This window comes from Notothenia rossii, assembly GCF_949606895.1.
Source record: "Notothenia rossii genome assembly, chromosome: 3".
NCBI classification, from domain to species: Eukaryota; Metazoa; Chordata; class Actinopteri; order Perciformes; family Nototheniidae; genus Notothenia; species Notothenia rossii.
The window spans coordinates 87441035-87452761 of NC_136901.1; positions in this window are offsets into that span (position 1 = coordinate 87441035).

Here is an 11727-nt window from a genome sequence, read left to right on the forward strand (position 1 = left end):
GCTTTTAAGTGTTACTTTCTATGTATTGCTGCATTAAGTCCACAGTCTGCCATTTAATTTGAGTTTTCTGAGAACGTGTAATACTTTTCTTCCATGTTTGTTTAAAAAGTTTAGTTCAAAGCTCAATCTTGGCCTTGTAAACAGCAAATAATTTAACTCGCTTTGAAGGTAATTTAAAGGTCCCATGTCCTGCTTTTCCGGTTATCACCCGTCCCCTTGTGTGTTATGAATGTTTTTATGCATGTAAACGGTCTGCAGAGTCACAAAGCCTCAAAGAACACCCTGTAGCGAGTAAAACTCTAACACAGAAAAGACCTGTCTATGCTGCCCCAGAACGCCTCGTTGGACATTTCTCTTTTTCCATTTGTTCCTTCCGGGAACCAAAATGGACCAATCCGCGGAGCTCCTCACACACCAGGATCCCTTGGTGTCTCTATCCAATGCAGTGGGGGGACCTTTAGCGTACATTTTCAACTAACAGGGAGTCCCCCATTGATTTGCATAGAGCTCCCTGAACGCTGGTAATAGACGAGTTGGGATGGCGGAGAAAGGCTCTCCGCAGAGCCATTCTCACAGCGTTATAAACCTTCTTCTTATTCGATATCAAACCACACTTATTGTTTTTACTTCGGCTGTGAGTGTTTGTGTGTGCTCAGGATGAGTTTCGCGCTGTATCGCCGACCCGGAAACCACACCAGTAAGCCAGCTCACTGAGCAACGAGCCTCGCAACGTCCCGACCAATCAGAGCACACTGGGCTCACAGGGAGGGGAGGGCAGGAGCTCCAACAAGCCGTTTAGGACAGAGTGAATACACATACTTTACAGAGATGCTGTTTGAGAAACCAATGTGAGTTTGGAAAATTGCACAGTATAAATCTATTCTAGTAGACCTCAGCAATGGAATTATGATCAGTAGAAACGGCCATGACATGGGACCTTCAAAGCTCCAGAACTGCTGGTAAATTGACCTTTAGTAGGGATTGTTTTGTCAATTAAATTGTCTCACAAAGTCCTTTTTCAGGAGGAATTAAAAAGTTTCCTAGGTAAACAAGGCTTGTGATCTGTGTTGTTAGTGTCAACAAATGAAGTCCCAAGAAAATACCAAAACCTACAAAGTGTAAGTCCATCTTGGTACTTCAATTAGTGTATGTAGCTCTCAGATTTATTTTGCCGATTGAAAAAGGTTCATCTAGAAAAATGGTTGAGTATGTACTTTTATTTTTGGAGAGAGCAAAGTATCATTCTGGAAAGCTGGGAGTTGTAGTTTTTGTAGTAAGAAATGTTAAAAACAGGTGTTAGGACTTCAGAATAAATCCTCCACTAGATGGTGCTGTTTAATAAGACTCACTGCTGCTCTGTTAGTTGGTTTTTCAGTGGAAGTCATATTAATGAAATGGATGAGTTTACACTAGCAGCTGAGCGTGCACCGCCATGCAAACACGGTTTAAAAAGAACGTGCCTTTTAATGCATCCACTCAATACATCCAGGCCTTTCACCTTGGCGGATGCAAACCCACTGAATCGATTTAAAAGTTGGATTATGACAAATAGATTATTTTACAGTCTCATTCCTATCTGCACAAACATGTTGCTGAGCCATAGGCCTATATTCACCTTCAGAATACACACAGACTGCAGCAGGGCTTTAGTCTTAAATTCTGCTATTTCTTTAGGCCGGCCACACTTCTTAGGGACTATATGGCCGTTGACAAGCACACTGCAATAAATCACCGTGCTGAGGATTAATAGGAAAGAGCAAGAGCAACCAAGCTCACTGTAGCTGATATGTATTTATTCTAGGCGGCGTGGCAATTCATCTCACTGTGTGTGTGCAGCCGTGTGTGTGTGTGTGTGTGTGTGTGTGTGTGGGGGGGGGGGGGGGCCGAGGCGAATTCAACACGTCTATGCATACATTACCTCCCATGATGCCAGCACTATAGAGTGATTGCCCATGGGGATCGAGTCAATGTTTATCACAGAAAGCGTTTCAGCTGATCAAAGATTACCTCTGAGACAGAGCATGTTGTTGCTGTTTCAGCGGGGGCAGATAAGCTGTCACCCAGCGCCACAGATGCTATTGTTTCGTGCAATGTAAATCTATGAGGAGCAAATTATTTGTATGTCACAGGTGCAGCGGTGTGCTAAAGAGAATTTATCCAAGGTAACTCCTTTCAAGCTGCCAGCAGTGCGTTGTTCACATCTCATCTTTGGAGGCTGATGGTGAGTATGTAAATTCAGGGTGACTGATGGGATTTAAGGGTGTCTGTTTGTATCGTGCACACTGATAAACACGAGGAGAGTCATGTAAGGACAGCAGGATTGTATTGGGAAATGGGACAGTGCAAATTTCCTCCTGAGACCCTGCAGTTTATTTCTGTCCTCTCTGGGGGATGTGACACTGAGGCCTTTATTTCAAACACCATGTGTGCAGTTTGTTTGAGTCCTGATGTAATGTGGAAAACACATCCTGGGATTTCTAGTGATGCAACACACATGGGCGTCGGACCACCAGAGCAGCGCTTCTGTCTTTTCAAACCGTGGGAATTCAGCAAACATGTGTCATGGCATTAAGGGAGTATGATGTCTTCATACATACTGTTTATGTTCTCCATAAAGAGAGCATAAACATTTTAAAATAGACATGTTAACCCATGTTCTTTGTTGGCCACCGTGGGACATGCTTCTCATTCTTTATTTCAGGACACAAAATCATTGAGTGAGGCAGGAAATATATAATAACAGTTTTGGGAGAGAAACTCCCTCTGGAGGAAATACAGGGATTTTAGCCTTTGCAGACCGTTTACGTGCACAAAAAACTACATAACACAACAGCAAAGGGAAAATACCAAACAAGTATAATGGGGTCTCTTTAAAACATTTGTTTCCACGTCTCAGGAGGATATTGATGTCAATATTTCCTCACAATTCACTTAAAGGTCCCATGTCATGGCCATTTCTGCTAATCATATCTCCATTGTTGAGGTCTACTAGAATAGATTTAAATCGTGCAATTTTCCAAAATCACATTGGTTTCTCATACAGCATCTCTGTATATTCACTCTCTGTCCTAAACGGCTTGTTGGAGCTCCTGCCCCCCCCCCCCCCTCCCTGTGAGCCCAGTGTGCTCTGATTGGTCGGGACGTTGCGAGGCTCGTTGCGAGGCTCGTTGCTGCTCGCCGCTGCTGCGATGAGCGGACAGGTTTCCGGGTCGGCGATACAGCGAGGACAAGCGAAACTCATCCTGAGCACAGACAAACACTCACACCCGAAGTGAAAACAAGAAGTGTGGCTTGATATTGAGAAAGAAAAAGGTTTATAACGCTGTGAGAATGGGTCTGCGGAGAGCATGTCGTGATCCCAACTCTTCTATTACCAGCGTTCAGGGAGCTCTATGCAAGTCAATGGGACTCTTGTTAGTTAGCCAAGGGATCCTGGTGTGTGAGGAGCTCCGCGGATTGCTCCATTTGGGCCAATCCGGTCATTTGTTGTTGATTTGGGTGTGCATACGTCACAAAACCCAGGAAGCAAACAATGGAAAATGAGAAATCTCCAACGAGGCGTTCTGGGGCAGCATAGACAGGTCTTTTCTGTGTTAGAGTTTTACTCCCTACAGGGTGTGCTTTGAGGGTTTTGACTCTGCAGACCGTTTACATGCATAAAAACCTTCATAACACACAAGGGGACGGGTAATAACCAGAAAAGCATGACATGGGCCCTTTAACTATATGGTAAATACCCTGTTCACTCCATTGAGTAAATATCATAATAATCAGATGGGTTAAGAAGTGGTGCTGATTGAGAGCAAGTAAGTAATTTAGGTTTATTTAAAGCACCTTTCACAGAGCAGAGTCACAAAGTGCTTCTCCAGATTAACTTTTAAGAAAATAAGACCATAAAAAACGTAAAAAGGTACAGACAGTAAAACAGAAGCAGCAACAGGCCGTAAATACACCTGAGAGCACAGGGTCAGACTCAGGCCAGTTTATATAGGTGAGCCTTCAGCTGCACATTTTATGTCTTAAGGAATAACATAAACCCTGACGTCCTTGATTTATCCTCCAGGTGACCTTTGTTGCATACCATCTTTCTGTCCCCTTATTTCCTGTTATTTCTCCACTAAAAACACTGTTACACAGCCATAAAATACCCAGACACACTTTGAAAAATCCAGCTTTTCAAAGTGCAAAGGTTTTCTAATAAAAAAAGATACTTGACCACAACGATGCAACAATCCTGTAAATCCAATATTACCATAAAGCAATCCTGCTCAAGGATTTAGCATTTTTTCCAGCGATGTCACAATACAAGCACAGATATTAAAGGCACAGCTGGCTGCAGTAGATAGGTGTACAATGTATTGTATCTCATGGTATAATATAGCTGTCACTCCACACATATTCAAAGCGTTAAAGTAATATGTTATGTGTTATTATGAATAGGCTTGTGTTTCCTTACACACTCGCCAAATCACAACAGTCATTTTACTTTTAGGTGATTAAAGAACGCTTTTGCATGTTTTCAGTCATAAGAGTTTTCTAGAATAAATACATGATAATTCTATAATCATGGTAGGAAACTAATGGAACATTTCCGCCCCCATGTTTGAGTTTGGAGGCATTTACATAAACAACAACGCTTTTATTTTGGCCTATCGATTGTGTTTTATGTCGAAAATACCTTACATTTTGGGTAAAGGCATCAATCAGTTTTTTTTATTTTATTTTATTTTATTTATTTATTTATTTATTTATTTTTTACCTTTATTTAACCAGGATAGGTCTCATTGAGATTAAAAATCTCTTTTTCAAGAGGGTCCTGTCCCAAGAATGGTAACGGCACAGTTTCAGACAGTTTTACCGTTACAAACAATTAAAAAACACACAATCACAACACAGTCATACACCAAGTTTAGCCAAAGCATTTACAGACACAGCAGCCTGCTTCAAGGTCAGTTCAAGTTGCTTTGAGTGTTTCTAATGAGACCAGCTCTCTGAGTTTCAGCTCAGTTTGAAGCAGGTTCCAAGCTTGAGGGGCAGCGTAACTGAACGCTCTTTTCCCAAGTTCAGTACGGACCCTTTGGTACAGTTTTCCCTGAGCAAAGGTGATCAACTTTTCTCCTGTGTGGACCTCATGATTTATGATTCATTTATGTCCGAGACATCAATCCGTTTTACCTTCCTGGTTAGATAAAGGTCAGATAATTGAAAGAAATAAAATGTGTGATTAATTGCGATGAGGTATTGTATTTCGACTCAAAACAGGTGTAGTTTGGTCTAAATATTTTCTTTAGGTCTTGTATTTTAATGTGAATTTGCTCCTAGTCTGACCATTTTACCCAATTGTAATTAAGCCTGTCACATGTGTCTGGAATGTTTTTATTCCACTGTCAAACCCATTATAATTTCAAAAATAAATGAATAAAATAAAGCGCATTGTGTGTGTCCGGTACATAGAAAACAGGTGTTTAGTAGGAGGAGTTTGCTTCTAATGCAACAATGGCTGTACTCAATTTTCATTTTTGTCTAGATTCAATAGAAGCGGCTTCAAAATAGTTACTAATACAATGTTTGTGCCTCTAAAAACACCAAACCACTATTTATGCTCTGTATAATGAGCAGGTTTGTTGTTTTTCTCCCACATGCTGAATATAAAACCATATAATAGATTGCAGTGCACAGAGAACCTGTGATAGCATTAGCTTTATTGACAGTGGCCGAGGCTTTCAAGCACCGGCTGTCTGTGTGATTCATTGTGAAGCATAGAGACGAGCAGCGTCCAGTCCTGCTTACATGAAACCCCTGGAGGTGAATTTCCTGATTAAAGCCCCTATACCCCCCCCCCCCCCCCCCCCCCCCACACACACACACACACACACACACACACACACACACACACACACACACACACACACACACACACACACACACACACACACACACACACACACACACACACACACACACACACACACACACACACACACACACACACACACACACACTACCGCCTGCCTGAAGCCCCGGCAGTTGTGTGAACATATGTGTGTGCGTGCACAAAGCAGCATGGATATGTCTTTGTGTGTGTGCATGCCGCTTTTATGTGTTTGTGTGCAAATATATTCCCTTAGTTTGTTCTTGTACTTGCTTGTGTTTGTTTTTGAAATACAAAACATATATTTAAAATTTTTTTGGGGGGATTTGTTCTTGATCCAACAACTCTAGATACTGCCATTTTTACATATTTTCATAAACTGTAAATGCATCCTTTTGCTGATGTTTTATTCGTTGTTTTTCTCTATATGGTCTTATTTATATATAAATGTAGCACTTTGATCTTGTTTTTTAAAGGGTGCTATTGTAAATAAACTTTTCTTTCCTAATTGTCATCTATTTTTCTGTACAGCCAGTTTTAAATCCAGTTTTAGTGCAATCCAAAAGTGCAATTCAAAAGCTATTAAGCTAATACACATTTAACTCACCTCCTCAGTTTCTCTTGCTGTAACTATAATTTTAAGTGCAATATAAATAAACTACTCTCTTTAAATGTGCAGAGATATGTGTGCACGTGTGTGTTAATAATGTGTTGTGTGTGCCTGAGCTTGTGTTGGTCTATCTGCATGTATCTGGTGTGTTTCTGTGTGTTGCAGAGTTTATGTCCGACATGGCGGGGCTCCATGTGGAAGCCATTGAAGCTGTAGCTGCAGTGGATGTGGAAGGTAAGGCAGATGGTAGTGGTTAGCCCCTGGCTGCTCCGGGTAACCTGACCTGCAGGGAGGACCCTCTGCCTCCTGAGGACCGGCCGCCACATGTGTTGCGTGAGAGTAAGTCACCCAAAACCCTGGAACCGCCTCTCGGCTTCCTGAATGCCTGTTCTCATAGCCGGGGCTGGTTCTTTTAAGCGAGGATCTAAAACAACAAAGTAAAAAAGAGATCAGACGGGAGGAGTTCAGAGACAGGATCATGGAGGATCCTGAGGTCTGATGAAGGTGTTATTCACAGTCTCCTTCATGTGTTCATGCTGTTTTAGAACTTTATACAGCATGATTAAATAATAAAACTCAACATGCATTACAACAGCAGACAATTCCACCTTAACATAAGAAGTGTACACAGTGTATGAAAGTAACTGAAGTACAGTTACACAAGTGCTGTCCTGGAGTACAAGAGTAATGCCTGTGTACTCGATTTACATTTCACATTGTGCAACAAGTAGCCTACTGGTACTTTTACTAATTGAAGTGTATTTGACAATACTTGTGCACTATGCTGATCCAGCTTTACAAACATTTTACGATCATAGGAATCATGACATGATTCAACGACAACAACAGTATTAACAGTATGAGCTCAAAATGCTACATCCATCCTAATGCATCAGTAGCAGTAATCCGTAATACAATATCATACTATACTAATAGCATCAGACTCACAGGGGTATACAATATATATTATATACAGTATTAAGAAACACATTCACACATTAAGATAACATGAAGTTAAAAGCATTCACAAAGGCAAGCCCTGCTTTTAAAAGACTTTGAATGCAGGGCTTTTACTTGTCATTGAATAGTTTTACTCTGCTAAATCACCTTCACACATGTTTTAAGAAATAAAAAAGTACTTAAAAAATAATCTGTATCTGATATCAATCTTAAAATGTCATCTACTTCGTTGACACCAAAATCTGTGAACATGCATATTTTTGTATTTCAACTGTCAGTCTTCAGGCTATGAGTGTAGAATCACATACACTACTCTACTACACAGTGAAAATATAAACATATACAGTAGAAAGATAAGCCAACAAAATTACTTTGAGTGAAGGAAGAAATAAGAATAGCTGCCTTAAAGTAGCTAACACAATCAATCACTTACTGGTATAAATGTGAGGTCACCCAGGGTATCCAAACAGTCATGATAAGCTGTTTTGCACATACACATGCATATCATGTTAGTTTCTTCTTTTAAATCTGTGTGTTCAGCTGTACCCAGCTTGGTCTCTAGATGGCACTAAGTCATAAGTGAACCTGAGGTGGATGGGAGCATAATTAAAAATGGTAGTAATAGGCTTTTGATTTAATTAACTGCCCCACGTGCCAGTAATTCAGAGTGCAGGGTCAACGTGGATAAAGATTTTTTTTTCTTTCTTTCAAATAGACAACACCAGGTCCAGTGTCTCTTCAGATGAACGCTGCTTGAGATGGTGCTCAACATCTGCTCAGCGAGCGAGAGGTGAGCCACTGTTTGAAAATCCATGTCACTGAATAAATGATGGGCTGATGAAGGCCTGCTCCAGATATTCTTTCAATGCACACCGTAGTCAAATATCTGAAAATGACTCAACTGAAAGGAAAAAACTGCAAAAAAAACAATTGTGAAGAGTTTGTCAAATCCTGTTGCTAAAACACAAATTGTAATCTCTCTCACACAGACAGGAACAGCAGTGTTTTGATTTGTGATTACACTGTAGTTATGTGGGAAACATGTTTTCCTGTCAGCGTCACTGTGACAGTAAGGACAGGCTGACAGCAACATGCAGCAGCAACGCACGCATCTGTCAAACCTCCACTACATATATTACTGTTTCCTGTCTGAGCGGGACACAGAAAAATCAGCACAGAGTCACATCGGCAGAATTTGACATAATGTGCTGTCCACTCAGAGGGACATGGGGAGGCAGAGACAGCCTCCAAGAGCATGTGAAGCTCACGCAGTGCAGAGTTTTTGCATTGGGAAAAATTCTATCAACAGAACCAAAAATTGGACAGGTTGGAAACTATTTTAAATCTGTGCATGTGGACAGGTTGTGGAAGTTGCACAGTTTGGACATGTTACTGTCATGAAGCGTTCTGAGGCTACTTTTACTCTACTGTAGGCAAAATCTGAATATGTTGTGCATATCTGATGAAAAATCATGTAAATCCTTTGTTTACATCCGCTACATAGTGACATCACTATACAGTTAACCAATCAGAGCAGACTGGCCTCTGGTTTCAGACAGAGGGTGGAAGAGGTGCTGCAGCACAGGTAGTATGAGAACAATAAAAGAGCTTTCTGAACATTAAAGCACGTTAACAGTCACGGCACAACATACAAATATGAACATGAAAATGAGCATAATACGCCCCTTAATAAAACAAAATGTCAGCAGTCAAACACAAATAATTGGATCTGTACATTTATTCCAGTTTGAGCACTTAAGCTTGTACTTTAAACGTATAGCATCCTAACACAATTTTTCCTTTCGTTCAACACATCTCAATGCTTAGCAGTGTTATTTGAAATATGCAAATACATTCTAAAAACAGTCTTAAAAGCTGTACTTCTAAATCACAAGTAAATGGACAGTATTGTAATTTCTCAGAGCAATTTACAGTTTTCTTTAATTCTGCCACACACACACACACACACACACACACACACACACACACACACACACACACACACATACGCACGCACGCACACACACACACACACACACACACACTAGCTAGCCCGGTTATCAGGAGTAATTTGGGGCTCAGTGTTTTTGCTTGAGGACTCTTTGACAGGTGGACAAGAGACACCAGCCATCAAACCATCAACCCGGCAATTAATGAACAACCAGCTCTGCCTCGTGAGCATCAGCCGCCACACAACAGAGACAGTCTCTTCTGAAAGAAACATGCAAGTCATACCTTAGGCATGTTCAATAGGATGCAAATAGTTTAGTGCTGAAATGCTCTAAGTGATTATTCAATTAAAGTATTGACAGAAAAAAATGAATTGAGGCAACAGATTTAGATTAATCAGGCCAAATTCACCTCCTAAAAGATGGGGATTTGTTGCTTTTCCTTGCTTTATATAATTAAAAACTGAAATCTTTGGACTGTTTGTGGGTCAAAACAAACTATCCAGTTAAGCCCCAAGCCTGTTTTTCAGGTCTCAGGCTCGAAAATGACATTCCAGAACAAATGACTATATCTTCACTTCTAAAAGGGGTGCATTAATAATCTTTTTTCTCAAAGTAATGATAAACCTGTGAGTTGGATGTAGAAAAGTCAGAATCAATATAGAATGTCTTTATTATTATTATATCTTGTTTGTGCAGATCCGATAAGTAATAAAGTATATCTACCGTGAGTTCTGTGCTAAGTGCGTTAGCATTTTTTCGCTCAGGGCTAATTCAGAGGCTTGCTATTACCCTTGTGTTTCGTTTAGCTAAAAATGGTTCATATCGTGAGTTAGCTGAGTTTCTTCCAGTTAAGTAGGTATGATTGTACCAATTTAGAGCAGTGCTTCTCAAACTTTTTTCAGTAATGTACCCCCTTTGAATCATTTTCTCAGCCAAGTACCCCCTGACCGACCCCGAACATTTTTGATCGAAAAAGCCTATATAAATAATTACAATATAGTGATGTTCCCTCAGTGTGTGATGTATTAACTCCTTCGTGCATGCATTACAACAAACTAAGGATATTTTCATCTTCATGCATGAACAAAAATAGCATAACATAACATTTTTATAAAACAGATTTTTCCAAGGAGTTTTTTCAATTTAAGTAATATGTTAAACAAACCAATGAACAAAATGATATATTGTGAAAAAACTATAAAATACAATACACAAATTTGACATGTTGATATGAGGACCCCCTTGGTGGTTCTAGGAATATTTTATATAAAATTGTGTTTGCTATTTAACTTATTGTACTAAGATTATTTTTTTAATCATGCATGGTATTTTTTTAATTAACCTTTTTTTTTGTTGAAATCTCACGTACCCCCGGCAGTACCCCAACGTGCCCCCAGGGGTCCGCGTACCCCCATTTGAGAATCACTGATTTAGAGAAAGAAAGACAATAAATCAGCCAATGCTTCAGAAAATGGCTACCTTGTGATTTACAGGTCGTTACCATACAGTGTTGTCCATGGACAAGTAAAACCCTTTGAAATCCTGTTCAACTTCCCTAAAGTAAGTTGTAACTGTTTTGTGGTCTAAAAAGTTCTTGCTCAGTTATAGCTTGTACTGTCCAACTTATTGTGACAAGTATTGATCCAAAAATAAAGATAGCAGCCGCCCAATTTCCATCCAAAATCCCAAAATAGATGAATTACTGGTCAGATATTTGGAAAACCATGTATACTTCTCTCTTTTCCCCACTCTCAACCCAATGTAACAGCAGTGGAGGCGGGACAGATCAGGGGCCTCGGGCTATAGGAGCTAAAACACTGACTCCATTTCTTTCTGTTTCAGCTCTTATTGATCAACAAGCATATCTTTGTCACAGCTCTGGTGTATTTGATGCTGCAGGTCATGTAGTTTGTTGCTTGTAACTTTGCTTGATTAGAAATATAGTTTGTACTGTTGCTCTTAGCACCAAATATGAAATTATTTTATATGCCTCGGGCCAAACTGGACTTAGCAATGACAACATCAGAGGGGTTGAAGGCAGGCTGCCATTAAAGCTAATAGCCTCGTTATTAGGCCTGCAGCGGGGGTGAGGAGGGGCCGGCATCGTGTGACACATCTAAACACATCTGTCACTTCTGGGACCAGGAATATCCAACAGGTCCTGGTTCCTGGTTTTTCTTACCTCGTGATAAATCATTTGTTTTCAAATTAGAGATCGACACAGGTCTGTGGTGACGGGAGGAAATCGTTTGAAGACGGGGAGACAGAACTACAACAGATAATGTGCTGCTACATGATGCATGTCAGCAATGCTTAATCACATCCTCAATGTA